The 27,728-nt window shown below is 35.5% G+C and overlaps 1 long non-coding RNA gene across 1 annotated transcript in view; it reads right to left on the bottom strand.

The window, feature by feature from the left end:
* LOC128547452 (uncharacterized) overlaps positions 1–24,398 on the bottom strand; it is a 60,889-nt gene extending 36,491 nt beyond the window's left edge. Inside the window, exons 1-2 of the long non-coding RNA XR_008366566.1 lie at positions 24,316–24,398; positions 11,898–11,980 (exon numbers count right to left, since the gene is read on the bottom strand). This is a non-coding gene — a long non-coding RNA (uncharacterized LOC128547452). The remainder of the gene's footprint in view (positions 1–11,897; positions 11,981–24,315) is intronic.
* Between the last annotated feature and the right edge of the window lie 3,330 nt (positions 24,399–27,728).

The raw sequence follows: 27,728 nt of genomic DNA, 5'->3' as shown, positions 1-27,728 counted from the left end.
GGACAGGAAAAAAGCCCTGTTGACCTTTGACCTCCAATTGTGACCTTGACCTTTGAGCTATGGGTCCGGGTTTTGCGCATGACACGTCGTCTCATCATGGGGAACATTTGTGCCAAGTAATATTAAAATCCCTTCATGGATGACAGAGTTATGGACCGGACACGAAATTGCGGATGGACGGGCGGACGGACAGACGGACGTACGGACGGAATGACGGAAAAGTGCATTCCTATAGTCCCCAAAACTGGTTTTCAACCAGTAGGGGACTAATAAGTGAGTTAAATAGCTCTATATTTTCTGCCATTTCCTGGAATATTCAGTTGAGTGCCTCAATGTACAAGCTAACCCTGCATTGACCTACAGGCTTACTGTCAATTTACAGCGGATTTCTGCAGGTCTAATTATTTCTAAAACATGTCGTTGAGACAACTTACTGACTAGACACCAAATTAACGACTACAGCGATCATTAAATGATTCATGTCAGCTCCAAAAGCCTTGTTTGAAAAGGTTGTAGTATTCTTGCATAAAAACTACTTTTTTTTACTTGATCCGCCCATGTATTAACGGGAGAAAAATTGTGTGCAAACAAAGCAATTCACATGCTGTTAATACATGATTTTTATTTTTGAAATGCTTTGTCAGGGATGTATATATGTATTTCTGCACAGATTGACATCTGGTATCTGTGTCTTGATTCCTCCATGATATTCTCTTCTTGTAGCATAAAAGATGCAATCTAATCCATAGTAAGTTTTTGCTGTATCAGTTACCAAAACCAAACGCACTACCCCCAAAAATGTACGTACTCCGCTCCACCCTTGTTTACACCCCCTTTCGGAGTCGATTCATTTTTTGTTGATAACCGTGAATGTATAACAACTGCGTGTAACTTGCGCAACTGTTTGTTTTTAGGAATCATTTTAATGATTTTTGTAAGTATCAGTCGGATTGTTTTTATCTAATTTCGCGAAGAAATCGGATAAAACATTTGAAAGCTTGTCACTACATTCGTACTCATCCATACTCTAAATGTCTTTGTACTCAAAATAATTCGAATGTAAAGTTATTATTCTTAAATTTGTGTTCCTGTTAATCAAATTTTTAAGTTATATGCACAATTATGGGTAATGTAACATTTGTAATAACTAGAAATAAAAATAAGATACTCAAAAACCTTCAAATCACGCTTTTGGTAGTTTTGTTGATATGTGTGCACCGGTAATGGATATTTAAAACATGTTTACCATTTCCAAGAACAACCGAATGGTAACTAAAAATGTACCGGAATCGTAAAGTCATCACATATGAAAACAATGCATTCAGTCGTCGTGTAATGTTTTTTATGCAAGAATAGCTATAATACACGTTTGTTTTGTGTATTAACGTCTGCAGAAGCCCTTGGGATATGTTTGTGACCTCGGCCGTCGTTCTCGGTCACAAACAACCCCGCGGGCTTCTGCAGACGTTAATACACAAAACAAGAGGGCCATGATGGCCCTATATCGCTCACCTGTTATCACTGCACTTGAGGACAAGAAGGTCCACAGAAAAAATATCTAAGTCCAAAGAACAGGAACAACCAATGGAAGAAATTTAACCAAAACGAAAAAAAAAATCTTACAAAGTATAGATATGTTAAAATACACCTAAAAATTGAAGGTACCATCCATGTTGTACCACAGAAAACTGGTCTTGTGTTTTCCCTACAGCCAATAATAAAAAAGTTACTTAAAAAAAGCTATTTATAGTAACGTAAAAGGAAGTAATTAAAAAAAAAACTGTAAGTGGACAAAAGAAGGATCTGCCAAATAAATCTGTTGACATAAATGAAATTTCAGATCAGTATCTTCATTATTTATGGAGATATAACAATTTTAATTTGAAACTAGAAAATGCTTTTGTAAAAAAGCGCATGTCTCCCCCAATGCAAAGTCCTATAGGTAAGAAGTCAATAGGGGTCAGGAGCGAAAGTCAAAGAGACACTGAATGTTGGCTGCAATAGGGATCATCTACTTGGCATGTCCAGTCATCCCGCTAAATTTCAACACTCGTGGCCTAGTGGTTCTCAAGTCACTGTTCAGGCTCCTGTGACCCTGACCTTTGATCAAGTGACCTCAAAATAAATAGGGGTCATGTACTCTGCATGTCCAATCATCCTGTTAAGTTTCAACATTGTAGGTCAAGTGGTTCTCAAGTTATTTCCAAAAAATGATTTTACATGAACAGGCCACTGTGACCTTGACCTTTAATAGACTGACCCCAAAATCAATAGGGGTCATCTACTCTGCATGTTCAATCATCCTATGAAGTTTCAACATTCTGGGTCAAGTGGTTCTCAAGTTATTGATCGGAACTGGTTATCAATGTTCAGGCCCCTGTGACCTTGACCTTTAACGGAGTGACCCCAAAAACAATAAGGGTCATTTACTCTGCATGAACAATCGTCCTATGAAGTTTCAACATTCTGGGTCGAGAGGTTCTCAAGTTATTGATTGGAAATGGTTTTCCATGTTCAGGCCCCTGTGGCCTTGACCTTTCACAGAGTGATCCTAAAATCGTTAGGGTTCATCTACTCTGCATGACCAATCATCCTACGAAGTTTCATCATTCTGGGTCAAATGGTTCTCAAGTTACTGACCGGAAATGGTTTTCAATGTGCGGGCCACTGTGACCTTGACCTTTCACAGAGTGACCCCAAAATCATTAGGGGTCATCTACTCTTTATGACCAATCATCCTATTAAGTTTCAACATTCTGGGTCAAGTGGTTCTCAAGTTACTGACCGGAAATGGTTTTCAATGTTCGGGCCCCTGTGACCTTGACCTTTAATGGAGTGACCCCAAAATCGATAGGGGTCATCTACTTTGCATGAACAATCATCCTATGAAGTTTCAACATTCTGGGTCAAGTGGTTCTCTAGTTATTGATCAGAAATGGTTTTCAATGTTCAGGCCCCTGTGACCTTGACCTTTGACGGAGTGATGCCATAATCAATAAGGGTCATCTACTCTTTATGACCAATCATCCTATCAAGTTTCAACATTCTGGGTCAGGTGGTTCTCTAGTTATTGATTGGAAATGGTTTTCAATGTTCAGGCCCCTGTGACCTTGACCTTTGACGGAGTGACCCCAAAATCAATAGGGGTTATCTACTCTTCATGACCAATCATCCTATGAAGTTTCAACATTCTGGGTCAAGTGGTTCTCTAGTTATTGATCGGAAATGGTTTTCAATGTTCAGGCCCATGTGACCTTGACCTTTGACGGAGTGACCCCAAAATCAATAGGGGTCATCTACTCTTCATGACCAATCATCCTATGAAGTTTTAACAATCTGGGTCAAGTGGTTCTCTAGTTATTGATCGGAAATGGTTTTCAATGTTCAGGCCCCTGTGACCTTGACCTTTGATGGAGTGACCCCAAAAACAATAGGGGTCGTCTACTCCAGCAGCCCTACAACCCTATGAAGTTTGAAGGTTCTAGGTCAAATGGTTCTCCAGTTATTGCTCGGAAATGAAGTGTGACGTACGGACGGATGGACAGACGGACGGACAGACGGATGGACGGACAGGGCAAAAACAATATGTCTCCTGGGGGAGACATAATAAAGGGAGGTAATTTGACATAAATCAGTCCATAGTTATCTACCCTGATCATCTCAGTCCAACTAATAACAATAATGAAATTTCAAATAAGTCCTTAAGTACTTACTGATATAAATCCATTTCGATTAAAATCAGGGGAGGTAATCAGATATAAAATAACTCTGGAACCTATGATTGGATCTGATTTGTCATGGAATCCAGGATTTATTGTTGTTGAAGATATTTTAGAAGTTTGTATTAAATAAAACCATAAATGAAGTCTCTATATGGCTGCAAAAGCCAAAATAGCCAATTTTGGACCTTTAAGGGGCCATAACTCTGGAACCAATGATGGAATCTGGTCAGTTGAAGAAAGGAAGCAAGATCTTGTGGTGATACAAGTTGTGTGCAAGTTTGGTTAAAATCAAATCATAAATGAAGCTGCTATTGCGTAGACAAGGTCAAAATAGCTAATTTTGGCCCTTTTAGGGGCCATAACTCTGGAACCCATAAAGGGATCGGGCTAGTTCAAGAAAGAAACTGAGATCTTATGGTGATACAAGTTGTGTCCAAGTTTGGTTAAAATAAAATCATAAATGAAGCTGCTATTTTGCAGACAAGGTCAAAATAGCTAATTTTGGTCTTTTCAGGGGCCATAACTCTGGAACCCATATTGGAATCTGGCCAGTTCAAGAAAGGAACCAAGATCTTATGGTGATACAAGTTGTGTTCCAATTTGGTAAAAATCAAATCAAAAATAAAGCTGCTATTGTGCAGACAAGGTCAAAATAGCTAATTTTGGCCCTTTCAGGGGCCATAACTCTGGAACCCATAATGGGATCTGGCCAGTTCAAGAAAGGAACCGTGATCTTATGGTGATAGAAGTTGTGTGCAAGTTTGGTTAAAATAAAATCATAAATGAAACCACTATCATGCAGACAAGAAATTGTTGACACACGGACGCACACACGGACTGACGACAGACGACGGACGAAGGGTGATCACAAAAGCTCACCTTGTCACTATGTGACAGGTGAGCTAAAAACGTGCATTATCCCTACAATGGTAATAAGTAATACTCACTGCTACTCACTTTACATTTTTACATTCAATCAAGTAGTCTAAGATAGTTTTAACTTTACGCAAGAAAATATATACAGTTCTTGTGCTTTTCAGTATATCTGCGGTTGTGTCGAGTTAACATCGGAATTCCCTTCTTGTCTATAAAGTTATTTTCTTAAAGCATAAAATGTGAACATGTAAGTACAAAATGTTTTTGCAAACAACAACAACAATATTAAAAGTCAAACTTTTCAAACACAGAGATTACACCAGTAAACACTCTGTATGCCCATTTATACCAAGAACCATGATGGACATGAGCTAAAAACCTAGAATAATGCATGGTAGCTGTTGTATAGGTATAGATTAATAGTCATCACAGATAAGTTTTGATGTAAAATCACTCAAAATAGGAACATAAAATAAGAAAAATATCATGACTCCAACTGATAAGTGCCGAATTGTGAAAAATTATGCAGCACACCTATACATTAATTTTTATCTGGCCTTATGATGGAAAACAGGTAAATTTTCAATGTCAATATAATTTACATTGTGGAACTTTTTCTATACCCAAAAATGTTATCAAACGTGTGACTTTCCCTACTAACAGCTCATAGTGAAAATTGACTTTAGTAAGAGAATTAATATTTTCAAATCAGTCTAACAAAAATCCAGCACATGCTTCTATCTATTTCCTTCCTATATAATGATGCTTTGCAAAAACATGGTTCTCTATAGAAAAAATATTTGCCTTAAATGTGAAAAACTACCTTAAAGCAGGTTATAAGAAATTAACCAAAATACATAGATCAGCCATCACTGAACAGGAATGATTCCTAGTATATACTGTTTAGATCAGCCATCAATGAACAGGAACGATTCCTAGTATATACTGTTTAGATCTGCCATCACTGAACAGGAACGATTCCTAGTATATACTGTTTAGATCAGCCATCACTGAACAGGAACGATTCCGAGTATATACTGTTTAGATCAGCCATCACTGAACAGGAACGATTCCGAGTATATACTGTTTAGATCAGCCATCACTGTATATACTGTTTAGATCAGCCATCACTGAACAGGAACGATTCCTAGTATATACTGTTTAGATCAGCCATCACTGAACGGGAACGATTCCTAGTATATACTGTTTAGATCAGCCATCACTGAACAGGAACGATTCCTAGTATATACTGTTTTTGACTGAAAAGGCATTTTTAAACAAGAAGGCCAAGATGGCCCTAGGTCGCTCACCAGAGTAACGCATCATAACAGTGTAAACATGTTTGACCTAGTGACCCAGTTTTGACACCACATGACCCAGTTTCAAACTCATCCAAGTTTTCAAGGAGATAAACATTCTGACTTAGTTTCATGAAGATTGGCCTCTAGAGGGTAAACAAAATTTTTCTTTGATTTGGCTTGGCTTGGTGACCCAGTTTTGACCCTACATGACACAGATTAAAACCCGTCCATGACTTCATGAAACAATTATCCTGACAAAGTTTCGTGAAGATTGGAGCAAAATAGTGGCCTCTAGAGTGTAAACAAGCCTTTCCTTTGATTTTACCAAGGGACCTAGTTTTTAACCCTACATGATCCACATTCGAAATTATACAAAAATTCATGATACCAAACATTCCGATCAAGTTTTATGAAGATTGCATAAAATATGTGGCCCTTAGAGTGATTTGACCTGGTGACCTGGGTTCTGACACCACAGAACCCAAAATGGAATTTGACCTAGAAGTCATCATGACAAACATTCTGACCAATTACCATGAGCTTAAACTTAAAATGTCGTCTCTAAGTGTTAACAAGATTTTCCTTTGATCTGGCCTAGTGACCTAATTTTTGACCTCACATAGCCCAGTTTCAAATCTGGCCTCAAGATCATCAAGATAAACATTCTGACCAAGTTTCATAAATTTAGGGTCATAAATGTGGCTTCTAGAGTGTTAACAAGCTTTTCCATTAATTTGACCCGGTGACATAGTTTTTGACCCCACATGACCCAGATTCAAACATGACCTAGAGGTCTTGAAGACGAACATTCTAACCAATTTTATGAGTTTCAAACTTAAAATGTGGTCACTTAGAGTGTTAACAAGATTTTCCTTTGATCTGGCCTACTGACCTAGTTTTTAACCCCACATGGTCCAGTTTCGGACATGGTCTAAAGATCATCAAGATAAATATTCTGACCAAGTTTCATGAAGATAGGATCATAAATGTGGCCTCTAGAGTGTTAACAAAGCGAATGTTGACGGACAATGGACGACGCACGATGGACGATAACGGATGCTGGACAATGACCCGTCCCAATAGCTCACCTTGAGCACTTTGTGCCTTGGTAAGCTGATAAAACAATGTACCTAACATTTGCTTGAACATTAAAAGTTAAAGACAGACAGGCAGATGTTACAATGAAAACTGACTTTGGTAAACTAGAGGGAATACAATACAAATATAGGATTGGCTTCATTACCTTCCTCTCTAACAATTATTCACTAATTAGTACCAGGACATAGTTATTTAGTGCTATCTGTAAGCTAATTAGTCTGTCTTTACTTTCTGCAACAATATCTACATAGACTTTTTTGTTGAGTTATCAGTCAGACTTGCAGCCTCTCTATGAATTAACCTTCATCCTGCTAGGTTTCTATATAGGACCGTTCATCATTCTGTTGGGCAGTACCATTTATTATTCAAAGGGATGTTTACTGAACATTTACTGACTGAATAGCTAACAGTGCAGACCATGATCAGCCTTGTTTGGTCTTGGTCTGCACTTGTTGCAAAGGCAGAATCACCTGCTGCCAGGAGGCTAAACTCTTAGCTGTATGAGGTCTCGGTTTCGATTCCCAGTCAGAGCTGAAATATTTTCAGTCTATTACAATTAAGGTCTTTCTTTTATTTGAAGTGGTTTTTTTGTTAATATTTGTTTGTCAAACATTCAGTGAGTTACAGGCAGTCTTTATATTTTACAACAACAGCTCGTCGAACACGAAATGCCCCCCTTGATGCATTCAGTAATTGCAAAAGGAATAGAAATTATTTGCTTACTGTAAACAAAAGTTCTACTGTTCTGTTTCAATGTGACATTGACCTTTGACCTATTGACCTCAAAATCAATAGGGGTCATCTGCTGGTCATGATCAGCCTCCCTATTAAGTTTAGTGATCCTAGGCCCAAGCGTTCTCAAGGTATCATCCGGAAAGGGTTTAACTGTTCTGGGTCAATGACCTTTAGCCTACAGACCTCAAAATCTACAGGGGTCATCTACAAGTCTTGACCAACCTCCCTATCAAGTTTCATGATCCCAGGCCCAAGCGTTCTCAAGTTATTGTCTGGAAAAGGTTTAAATGTTCTGGGTCACTGTAACCTTGACCTTTGACCTACTGACCTTAAAATCAATAGGGGTAATCTGCTGGTCATGATGAACCTCTCTATCATCTTTCATGACCCTTGGCCCAAGTTATCGTTCAGAAGCCATTTAACTGTTCCTGGCCAATTTGACCTTGAACTTTAACCAAATGACCTCAAAATCAATAGGGGTCATCTGCTGGTCATGATCAATCTCCCTATCAATTTTCCTGATCCTAGGCCCAAGCATTCTTGAGTTATCGCCTGGAAACTGTTCCTGGTCACTGTGACCTTGACCTTCTGATCTCAAAATCAATAGGGGTCATCTGCTGGTCATGACCAACCTCCCTATCAACTTTCATGATCCTAGGCCCAAGTGTTCTTGAGTCATCATCCAGAAACCGTTTACCTGTTCAGGGTCACTGTAACCTAGACCTTTGACATACAGATCTCAAAATCAATAGGGGTCATTTGTAGGTGATGACCAACCTTCCTATCAACTTTCATGATCCTAGGACCAAATGTTCTTGAGTTATCATCCCGAAATGGATTGGTCTACATACAGATCAACCGACATCTGCAAAACAATATACTCTTCCTTTCCGAAGGAGGCATAAAAACACTGATGTATATCATTAAGATTTGAACAAGTTGCAGGTTCTTTCTTAAACTGTTTCAGAAAGACATACTGTAAAATCATTTAATTCATGGGCATGAAATTTCGTGGTTTTGGTCAAAACGGCAATTTCGTGGGGATATGAATTGCGGATTTCAACTTTTGAACATAAAATGAATCATGGGAATTTTACTTGTTCACTGGGATTAAATTTTGTTGATTGACTCAACCACGAAATCCACGAAAATTTGTCCCCCATGAATATTAATGATTTCACAGTAAGTGTCTGGAAGAATGAAAGACACAAAATTTTTAATTTTTTATATGTAAGACTTGTAATCTTCTTTAAATAATCAAATTTACTAGTTTTTGTTAATTTAATATGTTAATTAATACCACTTCAACTTTCTTCACAACTCTACTCGCTTTGAAAGGCAGAGAATATTACCAGAAACCTGTTACAATATCAAGCCTGAAAACTGTGAAATGTTGCAGGATTACTATACAGTAATTAACTTTTCCATCAACTAGCAGACTTTCAGATTTAAGACAAATTGTTTCCCTCTAACACCAGAACTCACTTACTCTCTAGCACCAGAACTCACTTACTCTCTAGCACCAGAACTCACTTACTCTCTAGAACTCACTCTCTAACACCAGAACTCACTTACTCTCTAACACCAGAACTCACTTACTCTCTAACTACTCTCTAACACCAGAACTCACTTACTCTCTAATTACTCTCTAACACCAGAACTCACTTACTCTCTAACACCAGAACTCACTTACTCTCTAACAGTCCGTCAAGAAATCTGAAGGCTGTTTACTGGATTTATCTTTCACAATATATAGTGATCATCCAATTTGTGATTGATAGTGGTATTTTCCAGTGTAAATTTCATACATTTTAAAGTAGAAAATGTTCAAACAAGAGGACCATGATGGCAATGTATTGTTCATCTAACCTAGTACTTCTTACCCCAGGGGCCATAGGATCCAATTCGACCTACATTTCTTTACCCCAGGGACTGTAGGATCCAATTCGACCTACATTTCTTTACACCAGGGACCGTAGGATCCAACTCGACCTACATTTCTTTACCCCAGGGACCGTAGGATCCAATTCAACCTACATTTCTTTACCCCAGGGACCGTAGGATCCAATTCGACCAACATTTCTTTACCCCAGGGACCGTAGGATCCAATTCGACCTACATTTCTTTACCCCAGGGACCATAGGATTCAATTCGACCTACATTTCTTTACCCCAGGGACCGTAGGATCCAATTCGACCTACATTTCTTTACAACAGACATTCTAACCATATAATACTTTTCTTAAATAAGGCAGATCAGTGAACAAAGATTTTCAATTGTCCCACCTAGTGACCTAGTTCTTTTGTTTTTCACCTGGATTTATAAAGACAGTCATACTGACAAATTTTCATAAAGATCAGGTATAAAATGTGGCCTCTAGTAGGCACAAGACTTTTGATAAAATGACCAAGCGGCCTTAATTTTGACCTCATGTAACACATTCAGGATTTTATTGAAAACAAAATTAATATTCTAACAAACATTTAAAAATTCAGGTAGAAAATGTGGTCCCTAGAATGTTAACAAGGTTTTTCTATTATCTGATCTAATGACCTAGTTTTTTACTCAGGTAACCCAGTTTTGAACTTCACCTAGATTTCATTGAGACAAAATACTCTGACAAACATTTTTGATGATCAGGTATTGTCCGTAAGTATTGACCTGGCACTCATTAATCTTCGCCAATATTTTCGGGCGTTTTCGTTAATGTACGCAATATTAGTATCCTGAAAGTATCTACATTAATAAAGTATCATGTAAAGTTGATCGATGACACGGTGGCGTAGAGGTATAGTGTCTGACTTCCACGCACGTTAACACGGGTTCGAAATCACTTAATGAACAGATCTTTTTCTTTTTTCAATTTATTGTATTGTAATTTTATCGTTTACATTATTTTATGTGTCATATTTCATGAATTTTAATTGTTTTTTCTTGTAGTATTTATTTTCTGGAACGCTGGTGACAGACAATTAATTTTTGTCTTTTTATCTAAGATACATTTAAAACAATTTTATTCCACTTTTTTACAACGGGTAGATATTTAACAAATAATAAATTCCCAAACGTGGTTTATCGTAGAATAACCCGATGCGTAAGAATATATCACGAAAGCCGTAGGCCTGAGTGATATATTGTTTCGCATAAGAACGAAAAACTCGGGTTATTCTACGATAAATCACACTTGGAAACTTATTATTTCGATTCTAACACGACGTACTAGTATCAACAGTGTTAGAAAAAATGGTAACTACTTCTTACGACCGTTCTACGCACTTGGATCGGATGACGTCATTGCACGCGAGTGGTTTATTGCAGAATAACCCGAGACAGATTTTGCTCTACATGTATGTAGGTTATTTGCTGGTCGTGTTAGAATGTTATTTATATGATTACTCTTAATTAATAAATGAACCATAAGTATCACGATACCTTTGATCAAATGAGTAGTATTTCTGCATAAAAAATTTGGGAAGAAAAGATATGGTAAGACGTAGGACTCGAACCTACAATCCTGATATTGGCAGGTAAACGCTTTGTCCGCACAGCTACCTGCACATGCGAAAGTATATCAATTAAGAACGATATATGTAATATTTAGTTATATTGCTATTTATGTTCGGGCACCGAAAATTAATTTACGGAAATATACGGAATATTCATGAGTGCCAGGTCAATACTTACGGACAATAGAAAATATCACCTGTAGAGTGTAAACAAGGCTTTAGCTGTTGCCAGAAGGATTTAACTTACATGCCCATACTGACTTCAACTCAGCCAGGTAAGTATTATTAGGCTGGTTATTTTAACCATTACTGTGCTGAACCATATGCTGTATTGTTCTACAGATGGGCATACCAATTCTTCCCTGTTAGCCTCAAATGTACATACATACAGTAAACAAATAACCAGAAATCACTTAAAATTCATTCTAACACTGGTATTGTGGTAGTGAATTCACTGATCAAACATTTCCACCCACAGAGATTTTATTGACCAAGAGGTACTCTCATTGTATTTTGTAATAAATCACTTAAACAAAACAGAATCTGCTATTAAGTGCTGCTCTTTCACATTATTCATTTATCGTATGTCTGCAATTTTACCTATATTGTATAAAAACAGCTGATATAACAGCCTCCCTTAATAATATAAATTTATATACCGTTTCCCATAATGTCAAGATGTCACATGACTTCAATCATTTCTGAAGGTTTTCTGTTTCTTCGCCATGGAAACAGCTACTGGCTGAAATGACAAATGTATTATTATAAATCTACGACACATAATATACAGGAAATTTCTAGACCTGATATTAATTTGTTGTCTTTATTTGGAAATCTGAGACATTTCACCTGGTCGCCTTTTAAATGTTTTTAAATGGCAAATATTCTAGCTCTGATAGCCAAAGTGATTAAATTTCTACATCTTTAATTCAGATATTGGTGTTCCTGTGTATTCAAATTATATAAATATATTATTTGCATAAGAATTAATGGTTTGACAGCAATAGAATACCTTAACCCTTACCATGCTGGACACGACTGGTTCTACCTTTGCGACCAGTGTAGATCATCATCAGACTGCACAGATGTGCAGGCACTGTTCACTATTCAGTCAGTATCTATTTTGTAAGCACCCATTTTGACAGTTAATAGTATGGTCCAAATAGGAAGATGGACAAGTTCATTATAGAAATTTAAAATGGTAAGAGATAAAGGCATTGAAATCGAGCAGTATTACCTATACAGTTGAACCTACCTCAGTGGCCTCCTGTACTTACCAGACTGTTACATGCAGTCAGCTACATATTGTAAAATCATTTAATTTCAGAAGCATGAAATTTTGTGGTTTTGGTCAAATCCACAATTTTGTGGGGATATGAATTTGTGGATTTCAACTTTTGAACATAAAATGAATGGGAATTTTACTTGTTCGTAACCATGAAATCCAAGAAAACTAGTCCCCCATGAACATTATTGATTTCACAGTAACTTCCCTGACTGACATTTTGCTTTAAGGTAGTTCTGCAGTTTTGATAAACCAGAAGTGATGGCGTCACGCCATTTACCCTAAAAACGTAGAAAAAAGCCTGGATTCGGCAAACAGAAATGAAAATCATTTTATGAATTTATAGCAACCTGTGAGTAAATTTATTACAATGGCACTGTTACTGTCTCTCTAAAGTTACAATATGATATTCTAATATGCTTTTCTCTGTTAAAACACTCTTAAACTAGAATAACATCACCTTAACGCGCGGTGACGTCAATGTTTTTGTTGCGACCAGGAATGAGCGCTACTGTATTTTATCTATTGTTTTAGATTAAGGGCATACTAAAATCGAAATAATTGATAGCAAAACCGTGTTTTAACACTATTTATAGACTTGGGTGGTAATACGTCGTACAAATAATTTCAGAAGGGCTGTGCCCTCGTGAAATTATTAATCCCCATATATAACCACCCATCGTGCATAAATAGTGTTAAAACACTCTTTTGCTATAAATTATTTCTTAATTAAAACATCTGACACCTTTACAAATTAAAAATAATGTCTTAAAATAATGGTCAAATATCTCAAAAATAAGCACACGGATCTGTAACATTTTATTTGTAGGCCAAATGTCTATTTACAGCTATGAGAAGTTTCATTAAATTCTACATTGTTGAAAAATTTCTACTCACAAAAATGTTATGAAGGATATGAGTTTCCCATAGACTTCCATTAAAAAAAATTGCGTGAGGTCCAAATTTTTCAAATTAGTCTAGCAAAAAATCAAGCACATGATGCTAGCTTTTATATTTGCTGAATTTTCTATGTATATACCGAAGACTTGAAAAATCAGAGTTTAATCAAATTCTACATTGTAGAAAAAATTTCTATCCAAACATGCAGAACTATCTTAATTCAAACTTGTCTAAAGCAGTCAACTGCCTGAAAGGTGGTCAATCATGACGTTTTTTGACTTTTGGTACATTCTCAGTCTTTTATTTAAGGAACAAAAACAGTCGCTGGAGTTACATCCCTATTTGGACTGTATGTTTTATTGATATTTATAAAATTTTGTAATAACCCCCTCCCCTTTAATATGAAGTACTGGTATTTAAAAAGATGAGTTTTCTTTTTACTTCAATATAATTTCTACTTTTACACTTACATCTAAAAGATATCTTGATATTTAAAAATTCTGAAACTGAAGGCTTTATAACTGTATGTAGCTTCTGAATCAATACATTTCTAATGTATTGTGGTTGCACAACCAAGAAAAACAAAGGGAGGTAATAGTAATCTTTCAAATTTGCATTTCTAATGAGTTCAAGCTTAATATGAAATTTTTAAAGCAAATTTTCAACAAATATAATAACTGATATACTTTTGAAAAGAAAATTTAATGTTAATTAAATTTATATTTATACTTACTATAATTTTATCTTGGCTGGGCAACCAGGATAAGTAAATCATATTCTTAATTTACCTACAGTGAAAATCTAACTTGTATGAATTCCTGTATATGAGATGGGCAAAATTTTTCTCTATAATAGAATTTCTTCAAACTTTGCAATAAAAGTCATAGGTCACTGGTATTGAAAAAGAGTTATCTGCCCTTGAAAACGGCATTTGGGGAAAATATTTTATATTATTGGGAAATATTGTGCCCATCGCATATACAGGAATTCTAGGGTACACTTTAAGTGCTAAGTGAGCACATGTAAGTGTAAATTTCTGATGTTAAACTTTCAAACAAAATCTGTTCCTTAACCAAAATCTGATAAACCACCTTTAAAGTCAGACTGTTTGTTCCCTTGACTGGCTGATTTGTTATAACTGAGCCACACAATGAGAAAATCAACATAGTGCCTTTGCGACCAGCATGGATCCAAACCAGCCTGCGATCCCCAGAAGGAGCGTATGTTCTCAATATTTTCTAAGTTGAATAAAGGGCATAATTTTGCTAAAATGTAAGCCAGTCTTATGAAGCTTGCCAAGTGACTGTTCCATGAATCGCCAAAGACGTGCTGAGAACCTGAAAACATCTGGTTAAGTAATTCCTAAAAAACATGCTTACACTGCTCCCCTCACCTCCCCCCAACCTCCGTCAGCCATGCTTTTTAAGGTTTAGCAGTATATCACAAAACAACAGATTTTTTTAGTAAATGAACAGCATCTTGACAAACAACTTATCTGTCCAATACATGTTTTACTGTTCTGTCCCACAGAGTTGGATACTTAAAATATTCTTAATGAGTTGTCCCCCTTTAAATAAGAATGCCATTTGTAAAGAAGTAAATGTAAACAATTGTCAAAAACAATGTTTTACCTAGTTATGTAAAGTTTAAACACTCGCACTATGTTGCAAATGCATCAAAACGAAGACACGTAACATCTTTTAAAAAATGGTGAGTTTTTAAAGCCGCTGAACTGTCCAGAAGTGTGGCCCCTTCATGCAGTCCCTTTCCGGAATTCAATACATATATCAGTAAATTGACAATGGTTTTGTAGAATAATATAAATGTTTTATATGCTGCTAAATTTTCATGTAAAACAATGCTTTCTTTCTATGATTTGATTATGTTTGAACTTTTTTCTCCGAAACATGGATCTATACCTTAATGAATGGTATTAAATTGTAAAATCTTGGTAGAGTGTCACATGAGGACTGTTTGTGTGAAATTATTTCAAAAGCAGTTTAGGGTAAGATGTCATTTAAAGAGTTTTCTATTTTTAGCTCTGGTGGTCTCTATGTGCAACCAATCGGAACGGTTTGAATAATTTGGAAGAAGACCATCCGAGGAACATCCAGGCCAAGTTTCATCAACTTCAATCTCACAGTTTCTGAGAAGATTTTGTTTGAAGAATAGTGCAGATGGACAAAAGGACGGACAGATGCCGGAGGATGAGTGCTCACAATAGCTCATCCGGAGCACTTTGTGCTAAGGTGAGCAAAAAATACAAACATGACGCAACACTGAAAATAACAGATATGTTAAAACCTTCTGAAAATACTAAAATCAGAGTATGTTTCACAAATGAGTGACTTACACAGTGACAGAAAACACTTAATTTTTTTTTTTTTTACCTGAAATGGAAATTAAATTTCAGATTCCAAAATATTTATGAAATGTACATAATTACTTCCTCCTTTCAATAAAATAAACTGAATCATAATACCATCATAAAGGTTATACCACAGCTAAAGGTGCTCAACCAGATATTACCATTATACACCAATACATATTATAGGCTATATATATATTTTACAACTTTTCATCAGATTTTGAATAACAAGAGCTGTCCGTAAGACAGCCAAGCTCGACTATTCGAAATATTGTCACAGAAGCAGGAAATTATTACCCAAAATGTTAAATATCAAAAGAGTTTTAAGTTCGAAACGGGACATAATTTGACCAAAATGCATATCAGTTATGGGACTTGATGCTATCAACTAGTTTTATAACCCCGAAGAAACATGTGAAGTTTCAATTCCATATCTGCATTAGTTTTGGAGATAGTAACTTGCATGTAAAACTTTAACCAGAATTTTCTAAGTCCAAAAGGGGGCATAATTTGCTCAAAATACATGTTAAGAGTTATGGAACTTGACCCAGTGAGGTTGGTAACTGACCTAGAAAAAGAATAAATAAGTTTCAAAGCTATATGCCTTTTGGTAATAGCTGTATGTACTTGTACGCAAAACTTTAACCAGGATTTTCTAAGTCCAAAAGGGGGCATAATTTGCCCAAAATACATGTCAGAGTTATGGGACTTGATTCTATCAACTAGTTTTATAACCCCGAACACACATGTGAAGTTTCAATTTAATATCTGCATTAGTTTTGGAGATAGTAACTTGCATGTAAAACTTTAACCAGGATTTTCTAAGTCCAAAAGGGGGCATAATTTGCTCAAAATACATGTCAGAGTTATGGGACTTGGCCCAGTGAGGTAGGTAATTGATCTAGAAAAAGAAAAAATAAGTTTCAAATCAATATGCCTTTTAGTAATAGCTGTATGTACTTGCACGCAAACTTTAACCAGAATTTTCTAAGTCCAAAAGGGGGCATAATTTGGCCAAAATACATGTCAGAGTTATGGGGACTTGACCCAGTGAGGTAGGTAATTGATCTAGAAAAAGAAAAAATAAGTTTCAAATCTATATGCCTTTTAGTAATAGCTGTATGTACTTGCACGCAAAACTTTAACCAAAATTTTCTAAGTACAAAAGGGGGCATAATTTGGCCAAAATGAAGGTCAGAGTTATGGGACTTGGTGCTATCAACTAGTTTTATAACCCCAAAGACACATGTGAAGTTTCAATTCAATATCTGCATTAGTTTTGGAGATAGTAACTTGCATGTAAAACTTTAACCAGAATTTTCTAAGTCCAAAAGGGGGCATAATTTGCTCAAAATACATGTTAGAGTTATGGAACTTGACCCAGTGAGGTTGGTAATTGACCTAGAAAAAGAATAAATAAGTTTCAAAGCTATATGCCTTTAAATGATAGCTGTATGTACTTGCATGCAAAAACTTAACCAAGGTGTGACGCCGACGCCGACGCCGACGCCAGGGTGAGTAGAATAGCTAGACTATTCTTCGAATAGTCGAGCTAAAAACTAGAATATCTTTTGTAGAAAAGCGCATGTCTCCCCCTATGCATAGTATTAATAATTAGACAAGAAGTCAATAGGGGACAGCAGCAAAAGTCCCAGACTCACCGATGTTGGCTGCAATAAGGATCATCTACTTGGCATGTCCAATCATCCCAAGAAGTTTAAACATTCTTGGCCTAGTGGTTCTAAAGTTATGGATTGGACATGGGTTTTCATGTTCTGGCCCCTATGACCATGACCTTTGATCTAGTCACCCCAAAATCAATAGGGGTCATCTACTCTGCATGTCCAATCATCCTATGAAGTTTAAACATTCTGGGCCAAATGGTTATCAAGTTATTGATCAGAAACAGTTTTCCATGTTTTCCATGTTCAGACCCCTGTGACCTTGACCTTTGCTCAAGTAACCCCAAAATCAATAGCGGTCATCTACTCTGTAAGTCATATCACCCTATGAAGTTTGAAGGTTCTTGGTCAAAAAAGTTATTTATCAGAAACAGTTTTCCAATTTCTAGCCACTGTGACATTGAACTTTGAACAAGTGACCCACATTAATCAATACTATTATAGGGGTCATCTACTCTACATTTCCAATCTTACATCCTGGTTCTCAAGTTATTGATCAGGAACGGTTTTCCATGTTTAGGCCCCTGTGGCCTTGACCTTTGATCGAGTAACCCCAAAAATGATCTATGGGTCATCTACTTAGTAAGCCCTATTACTAAATAAAGTCTGAAGGTTCTATGTCAAATGGTTCTCCAGTTATTGATCGAAAATGAAGTGTGACAGGCAGATGGCCCCTGTGACCTTGACCTGTGATAGAGTGACCCCATAAGGGTCATCTAGATCTACCCTAAGTCTTATCACCCTATAAAGTTTGAAGGTTCTGAGTCAAATGCTTCTCAAGTTATTGATCACTCAGAAATCAACGGTCTGGCCCCTGTGACCTTGACATTTAATAGAGTGACCCAAAAATCAATAGGAGTAATCTTCTCTGCAAGACCAATCATCCTATGAAGTATCAACATTCTGGGTTAAGTGGTTCTCAAGTTATTGTTCGGAAATGGTTTTCCATGTTCAGAGTCCTGTGACCTTGATCTTTAATAGAGTGACCCTTAAAATCTAAAGGGGTCATCTACTCTTCATGTCCAATCATCTTATGAAGTTTCAACATTCTGGGTCAAGAGGTTCTCAAGTTGTTGACTGGAAATGGTTTTCCATGTTCAGACCACTGTGACCTTGACCTTTTATGAAGTGATCCCAAAAACATTAGGGGTTGTCTACTCCATAATCCCTATGATGCTATGAAGCTTGAAGGTTCTAGGTCAAATAGTTCTCCAGTTATTGATCGGAAATGAAGTGTGATGGACGAATGAATGGACAGACGGTCAGACAAGGCAAAAATTATTCGAAACAAAACTTTCAGGACATGTACTAAAATGTAACTCCACAGGAAATTTTAAAAGAACAATAACCACACAATCTTTGGCCACAAAAGATATTTGCAATGCTCGAGAGTTATTACAGACCTATTAAATCAGTGGAAGAAATGAGAAACAGAACGGAAATTTTGGACTGTCACCAAAACAGATTTTGGTTTTAAAAAAAAAATGCATGCAAGTTTGTAAGTATATAGTTTGTATCAGCCTTAAACCCAGCGCATATCCTATACAATGAGAATGATGTATTACTGATATTAAAATTAGGCTCTTGCAAAAATAAGGAAAAATTGTCAAAAATGCGTGTTACAGAATTGATGAAACAGACTCCTACCAAACTGTGCTCATACCTTTAACAAGTACATGATTTTGTAAATGTATCAACCAATTGATAAAATATAAAGAATCAATACATCAACAATAGAATCCTGCTGAGATCAAATGTCCACCGATAAAGTCAAATGACTAGATAGCAAGCTTGGTGTAATTCGTTCAATAATATCCACTTATTGTTACAGATAAACAAGAAAAACGGTCAAGCAATTTATTGAAAATCTATCACTTCATAAGCATTTTTTTTCAGTAATAAGCATTTTATCAGGGAGTGTCACTTATTCAAGAAGATTAAATGTCTGACACTTGGGAGGTGTTTTTTTTACTTGAACCAAATATATAGAGGATATTTGTTTGTTTTGAGTGGATATGGAATATATCTCACTGAGAAGTGAGAAAATTTCATATATTTTCACAAGCACGTAGCACAAGTGAAAATGTGAACATTTTCTCACTTCAAGGTGAGATATATTCAATACTCACGAAAAACAAACAAGTTTTCTTTTTATTTTATGCTCAATTATGTTGAGATATGCATTTTGCTACAATTTTTTAATCTCAGCACGGGAAACAGACACGTGTAAACAGACATGACGTCAGATGTGTTGTGATGTTAGAAAGACGCACACAACATAAAGTTTCATTTTATTTTATTTTTTGCTGCATAACGTTATGAAATTCTCATTAAGTAAAATAATTTGAATTGAGAAATATACTATAAAGAACAAAGTGCGACTACAATTTTAAGCAAATAATTTAAAATTCATACACAATGTATGAGGGGGCGGAGCTATATCTCTCACAGTGTGAAAATATAGATTTCATATTTTTACAGTGTGAGTGATGAGATGTAAAAAAATTTAACTGATAAACTGATTACAGTATTTCATTACTTAGCATAAAATAAAAGAGTATATTTGATCTGGAAATATGAAAATAACAAGCCATACAATAAAAAGAAACTTTGAAATAAACCATTAAGAAAATGTGAAATACACCAACTATACTCGCCATCACTAATTTTGTGGTATTTGAGTTGTGCCACCTATGCCGTGTTTACATGTAAAAGTTCATGACCTATTTTACAAATGACATTCCAAACAAACAAACTACTTTTTGAATTAATAAAAAAATGTTAGTTAGTTTTCAGACTGTTGAATAAGGCAACTGACTTTAAGCAGACTTTTAGATGCAGCCTGCAAATCAGCTTCCAGCTAACTTAACAAGAAGAGTGTTCAAAAGCTTGGGCAGCCTGAAAGGTAACCTACATTTTGGTGAAGGTGACCTGAAAGGTAAACCACTTGTTGGTGAAGGTGACCTGAAAGGTAAACCACACTTTGGTGAAGGTAGCCTGAAATGAAGGCAGTCTGAAAGGTAACATACATTTTGGTGAAGGTAGCCTGAAAGGTAACCAACATTTTGGTGAAGGTAGCCTGAAAGGTAAAGCACATTTTGGTGAAGGTAGCCTGAAAGGTAAAGCACATTTTGGTGAAGGTAGCCTGAAAGGTAAACTACATTCTGGTGAAGGTAGTCTGAAAGGTAAAGCACATTTCGCTGAAGGTAGTCTGAAAGGTAAAGCACATTTTGGTGAAGGTAGTCTGAAAGGTAAACCACATTTTGGTGAAGGTAGTCTGAAAGGTAAACTACATTCTGGTGAAGGTAGTCTGAAAGGTAAAGCACATTTTGCTGAACGTAGTCTGAAAGGTAAAGCACATTTTGCTGAAGGTAGTCTGAAAGGTAAACCACATTTTGGTGAAGGTAGTCTGAAAGGTAAAGCACATTTTGGTGAAGGTAGCCTGAAAGGAATCCAACATTTTGCTGAAGGTAGTCTGAAAGGTAAGCTGAAGGTAGACTGAAAGGTAAGCTACATTTTGGTGAAGGGGGCCTGAAAGGTCAACCATGTTTTGGTGAAGGCAGCCTGAAAGGTAAAGCACATTTTGGTAAAGGTGGCCTGAAAGGTAACCTACGTATTGGTGAAGGTGGCCTGAAAGGTAACCTACGTATTGGTGAAGGTGGCCTGAAAGGTAAACCACATTTTGGTAAAGGTGAACTGAAAGGTAAGCCACATTTTTGTGCAGGTGGCCTGAAAGGTAAACCTCATTTTGGTGAAGGTGGCCTGAAAGGTAAACCATGTTTTGGTGAAGGAGGCCTGAAAGGTTAACCATATTTTGGTGAAGGTGGCCTGAAAGGTAAAGGCTACTTTATTACTCTCAACCACTGCCTTAAAGTAACTAAACATAATCTCAGCACTATTCCACATTCCTGGTTTCTAAAATCTTCCAAATCATTTCACAAATGGCTGAAAGGAAATTTAAGCTACAACATTGTACATTCATTCAAGTAAAATATCCGATGCGATGTTAATGTTGTAACATAATGATATGCCACTTTCACAGATCTTCCTTCCAAATGGAATTCTATTACCCACTTACAAAGTGTAACTTTTCCCATACAAAGGGCGTTTTACCTGGAAATAATATATTATTTCAATTTATTCACGATATTGACCTCGGTTTCAAATAGACCAAGGCTAAAATTAATACTCGCCCTGGGTTGCCTACAATGACTGTGTCTTAAGCTGTACAAGTCAATCTTCCAAGACAATTGCTCAGCCTGTGAGTTGCAATATACTGAGATTTTCTATACTAAATTCTGATTTTATACTTTATCTTTTATATGTGACATAGTCAAGCAATTGCAATTACAAACCTGTATAAACTATGTCCTAGTAGCATACTTGATATATAATACACAGAACATGAGGAGATGGCTGTGCCCATTCAAAGATTCTGGCATGTATTATTTCCAAAGTGGTGGAGTCAACATGATGGAATACAAAATATCACACTCTGACTGTTGTCATGAATATTAATATTTATAAACAAAAGGGCCATGATGATCCTAGATCCTTCACCTGAGATTCAGATCTTTAATAGGATAGAGAGTGTGCAACTGTAGAAGAGGACCTTACAATGATGCTAAGATCATATCTGCAGAACATCCATCAAGCTGTTCATGAGAAGAATTTGTTAAAGGTTATTTCTATTTTTAGCTTTTGTGGCCCTTAAAGTAGTTCCACATGTTTGATAAACCGTAAGTGATGGCGTAATGTCATTTACTGGATAAATCAGAATAAAGCCTTGATTCGGCATACAGAAATGATAATCATTTTATGAATTAATGGCAACCCATTGAGTAAATGTATTGCAATGGCAACATAACTATCTTTCTGAAGTTAAAATATGATATTAAAACATATCTGACACGTTAAATAATACAAAATAATGTCTTAAAACCAACTTGAAATGTGCGATTCAATTTAATCATGGGCAATTATCTCAAAAACAAGCACATTGACCTATACATTTTATTTCACCATATTATAGGCCATCCCTTACGAAATGGTAAAAAATCTGCGAACATGCCGCAAACATACCTATTCGCAGGATATTCGCTGCTACCTGCGATCATGCGGTGATTGATTTGATTCTAGTTTGCAGGATATCCGCAGGAAGACCAATGATCGCGGCATTATTGCGAGAAGAACTTAGAAGATTATAATCTTTTGGTAAACTGTTAATGAAGAGCTTTGATAAGAGCAGGTAATCATTGTAGATCAACTAATTTGTAACATTATCTGTAAGGTCACAGTATGAGTCTGATAAGTTAATTACAACCAGATATTTTGGACATGTTTAGAGGGAAATCTGTATACATTATAGACATTTTTCAAAAGTGAATGGTGATTCTTAGAGGTTGATAGGAATATATTTTTATTTGTGGTAAGTCAGAAAATTTATGTTTAATATCTATACTCACATATCTGAATAAACACGAGGAATTTTGAAAATGAAATAAATGCTTAAACTTTTGCAGAGCTGAATCAGATTATCTTAAAAAAGAAATATAAAACTTATTATGACAATATCTAAGCTTCTTAAGTTTGGTCATTAACATGTAAAACTATGACAGATTTGTAGTCATACATATAACTTATTAGCAGTGTGAAGAAAAAACATTGGGAAGAACTGAATACATGCACTGAGACACTGTTATTAAATTTACAATTAACAGTTAAAATTCAAACGTATTTTCTCATTAAAATTCAACATGCACCAAATATATTATATGAAAAAGTTCAGACATTGTCAATTTGAACTTGTTACAGCCTCAGTGCTCATGTTTATTCAGTAAATTTATATCCCTGATTCCTATCAATTTATTTGTTTAAATTTATGCACTTTTTCTGTGCATACTATTTTGTGCACAATTTCAGTAGTGATGGTTTTCAGCTAGTTCGCGGCAAGTTCGCAGCATGATCGCAGCAACTTGTTCGCGGGAAGTTCACAGCTACTTATTCACGGGAAGTTCGCGGCAAAACTAATTTACATGTGAAAAGTGAACACCAAATTTATATCATGAACATCCCGCGAACATTACACCAGTTGTATCAAAAGTGTTCACAGCATGTTCGCCTGATATTCCCTGCATGATAGCAACAAGAGTTCGCGGCAAATTATAATATTTCCATAAGGGATAATTTTTATGTTTATTTCATTAAAATCTAGTATAGAAAAATTCAGCCGTTTCGTCTCTCCAATTTTTCAAGAGTGTAGACAGTTGATGAAAAAATCTGGAAATTTTCAAAATAATTGAAACATCGTCTTGCGGTTTGTCAGGCCAAAATATTGGGGAGGCAACTGCCGCCGCAATCATGATGCCTCTGCAAGAGCTTTGTAGCTCAGATATGCCACATTACCTTTTACCTTTCACATATTCTGCAAAGTTACCTATTACAGTAGATGCTCTTTACGATATTAAATGGAAAACACTTTAAAATTTTCATTATATGATAAAAATCAAGAAACATTCCTTATTTCCAGCTAAATTACATATACATTATGATGAACTCTGAAAAATTAAACGACCATAAACCTGATCCTGGCCATGGAGTGTCCGGATCCACAGGTGCTAGACACATAATCAAATATTTTACAATATTTTACTTAATAAAATATTGGATTATGTGTCTAGCACGGATCCGATCAGCTGATTGCAATAGCAGCAATTTTTTATTCTTTTTTTTTTTTAAAAAAAAAGAGGTGAACACTACAGTAACAAAGGCATAACAAAAATGTAGACAAAAACAACATCAAATTATGATATTGTCAAGAACGTTATGGTTTACTAACTTACACAGATTTAAGCTACAGCAGCTGTTGACATTTTCGCTGGAGTCTGCAACATAAACATTAGCTGTTTTCTGTTCTCTAGTCTCAAATAATACGTCATGCAGGGAACCAATTTAATATTCTGTCGAAAACTCATTTTGGTAATTGCTGTCATCCTCAGACTCTACGCAAGCTCAAAAATATGGTAAAAAGATGAAGATATTGTTGAAGCTGACACTTTTTTCACACATCTTTAAATTAAAAACAGATGGTTTCAGATTTCGTCTTTAATTTTTTTTGTTACAAAAGTTACAGGGTTTACTAATGACCGGTAAGGGAGTTAACTCGGGGCGTCTGCAAATTCGAACAATAACAACAACAACAACACTCAAAACAAATGCTAGATCTACTGATAGGTAAACTGACTTAATTTCATGTATCTATTTGTAAGAAGACATTTTTTTTTTGCCGTTTGAAATTGTGGAATATATTGTCCATTACTTAGATATTTTTCATTTTCAATCTGTTTGTCTTTGTCATTCAATGATTTCTTTTCTGTTGCAAGACTGCCAAGAGCCTTGAAGAGGACACAGACGCTTGGGGTTAGGTGAGCGCCTCTGGCCCGCAATAATCTCTTGCTTTTCCATTTTTTTTTTTGCAAATTATCATACCATAAGTACTGCAAACAACTATCAAAACGATTAAAATAGTATTTGACGGCGTTTTAAAAATGCCGCCAAATACCATCAAAGCACTAAGTAGTATCCCCACACAACCTATTTTCAAACACAACCTATTTTCAACCGCCTAGGACTTTGTATGATAAAAATCTTTACAAGCCAAATTTATCAGTTGTGATTGTTTCACTGTTTACAGCAGAGACAGAACATGTTAGGAACCTATTCGCCTTCAGTTTTGGTACTTAGAAAATTATATAAATTCCATTTATGTAGCAGTACTATGTTTTCATGAGTTTTTTCTTATTACTAAAAAACCTGCATCTTTCCTTGCCTACTACCTATTCTTGCTTAAGCCAATATCAGTATATATATCTTTTGCACTAAATGTTTATTGCTTAACACATGCTTACTGCCAGAATTGTGAAGCATATTATTATTAAATTATTTTGACAATGCAATCATGATGCCTGTCCTTGCAACATTTTTTTCATTTTCTAAGCAATTTGAAATATTTGGAGTGTCAAAAGCTTACAACTAAATGTTTTGCTCTTTTTCCAATGTTTTTGATTTGTTTTTATTTAAAGGGGAAAAGCTTTTTTTTTACAAAGTACCCTTTTTTTAACAGTCTAGAAAAAAATCAGGTCCATACTTATGCACCATTCTTTGCGGGGGGGTTCCATTATCAGGGGATTTCCTGGCCCCACAAAAATTATACCCGGGAAGGGTTTTTTAAACCTTTTTAGGTAAAAAAGGAACATTGCTTGGAATTTTAAATTTACCTGCTTTATAGTACTTTTAAAAAATTTTTTGATTCTTTTTTCGCAAGTTTACATTTTGCTTTTATCATTTTTCCCCGTTTTTTTTTGAACAAAATGGGGATTTTTTTTATCATAATCTTCTTTCTTTAAAACAATATATTTTATTCTGTAAACTATCATATATATGTATTTAAAAGGGGAAACGGGTTTTTTAAACCCGTGGGTTTTTAATTGTCCAGCTTTGGTCAGCCCGGGCCCAAAGACTGAATTTTTTTTGGTTTTAAACCCAAAAGGGTTTTCATTCTTTTAAACTAAAGTTTTAAAAAGTTTTTTGGGGTTTTAAGGGGTATAAGTTAGTAAAAAAAAATTTTGGGGAAAGGGTTTAAAAGTCACTTATAGAATAGGGACAAGGGGTCAGGGGGTCAGATTGGCTTAAATCGGTATTTCTAATATACTAAAAATTTTTTTTTTGTTTTTGGCATTTATAAATTGCGCAGATTTAAAAAGTTTGCGTAACATCAGCGAAAAACAAAAAATAGTTCCAAAAATACTGCTGTATTTTATTGAGGGGTCCTCTGAAAGCATTGGAATCCCTTTATCAAAGAGTTTACCACACCGATGAAATAAATTATGACAGCTTCTTTTAAATGATCCGAATAAGAATGTGCAGTAGTTAATTTTTTCCGCGAGACTTCGCGGATAAATCCTAACTACATTCGGGGACATTCTCGGGAACCGCGGGGATCTTTTTAAAAACAAGCTTCTACGATTTTTGCGTGGGTTATTTTGCGTCAGTAAACGGATAAATTATCAAAAGAACTGGTTTGTTTAGTTAATAAATTTTAAAAATGAATTTTAAATTTTTTTTTTTTCGAGAAAAAAACAAAGGGCCCGAAACTTTAAATTGTTTTTTCTTGTAGTTTTTGAAATCAAAAGTGATGTCTTTTTTGGCTGTTTGACGAAACAAAAAATTTTTTTATGAAAAGATTTAAATAAAGGTAATTTTAACCCGTAAACTTCATGTCAGTATCCCAAATTTTGCTGCTAAATGTCCGTTTATTGTTAAAAAATGGAGATTTTGGGCCCGGTGTTAAAAAATTTTGTAATCATATCGGATAAAATACTTTGGGTAAATATCGAGTGTGTATGAAATTTAAACATTAAAGTAACAGACATGTAGATATTATTGTAACGAAAATTCTGAATTTATTTTAAAAAAAAATAAAATCAAATCAACTTATATTCTATGCTGAGGCAGCCTGAAAGAAAAAAAAGGGACGTCTTTCATATTTTGAAATTGTAATACTAAAAAGAACTAGGTAATATTTAGAAATTTGAAAAAAAAATTTTCAGTAAAAAAGCCCCAAAAGGGCGTCAAGGGTCAAAATTAAAAATTTTTGTGGTGATACCCAAACCCTACTTGCAGGAGGGGTACCCCCACCCCTCCCCCATATTGCCATTTTACATTTTGATACATTTCCCCTTTTACCACCTGCCACAATCCCCATTTCAAAATCTGACTGCAGTTCAAAGGGGAAAAAGGACACCCTCCCCACAACCCTGTACCGACCACGTAAAAGGTAAAAAATTTTTCACCCCAGTCGGGCCCTGTCTGTTACATAAATCAAAACGGAAATTTTAAATACATAGATTTGGGACTACTGACATGTTTTAAAGGGGTAACGGGTCTAAATAGAATAAATGAGGGTTTTTAACTAAAAAAAAAGCATTTTTTAAATTTTGGGTTTTTATTTTTTCCCAAAAATTGGTAGTAGTCCGAGTAATTATAAGTTTCGAAGCGAATTTTTCCGTCAGTGTAAACATTCATACACTATATAAGAACTCGCAAAAATTTACATATCTTTAAAAGCAAAAAAGATACTTTTAAAATTTACATCCCTGATAATATGATGAACAATACCTAGCTTTACCGGTTTTTTGCCAGGCCCCTTATCTGTAAAATATTGAAAAGTTCTTTCGTCCCTCCCTTAAAAATTTTA

Source organism: Mercenaria mercenaria, chromosome 12, assembly GCF_021730395.1.
Source record: "Mercenaria mercenaria strain notata chromosome 12, MADL_Memer_1, whole genome shotgun sequence".
NCBI classification, from domain to species: Eukaryota; Metazoa; Mollusca; class Bivalvia; order Venerida; family Veneridae; genus Mercenaria; species Mercenaria mercenaria.
This window is presented reverse-complemented; position numbering and strand designations above follow the sequence as displayed.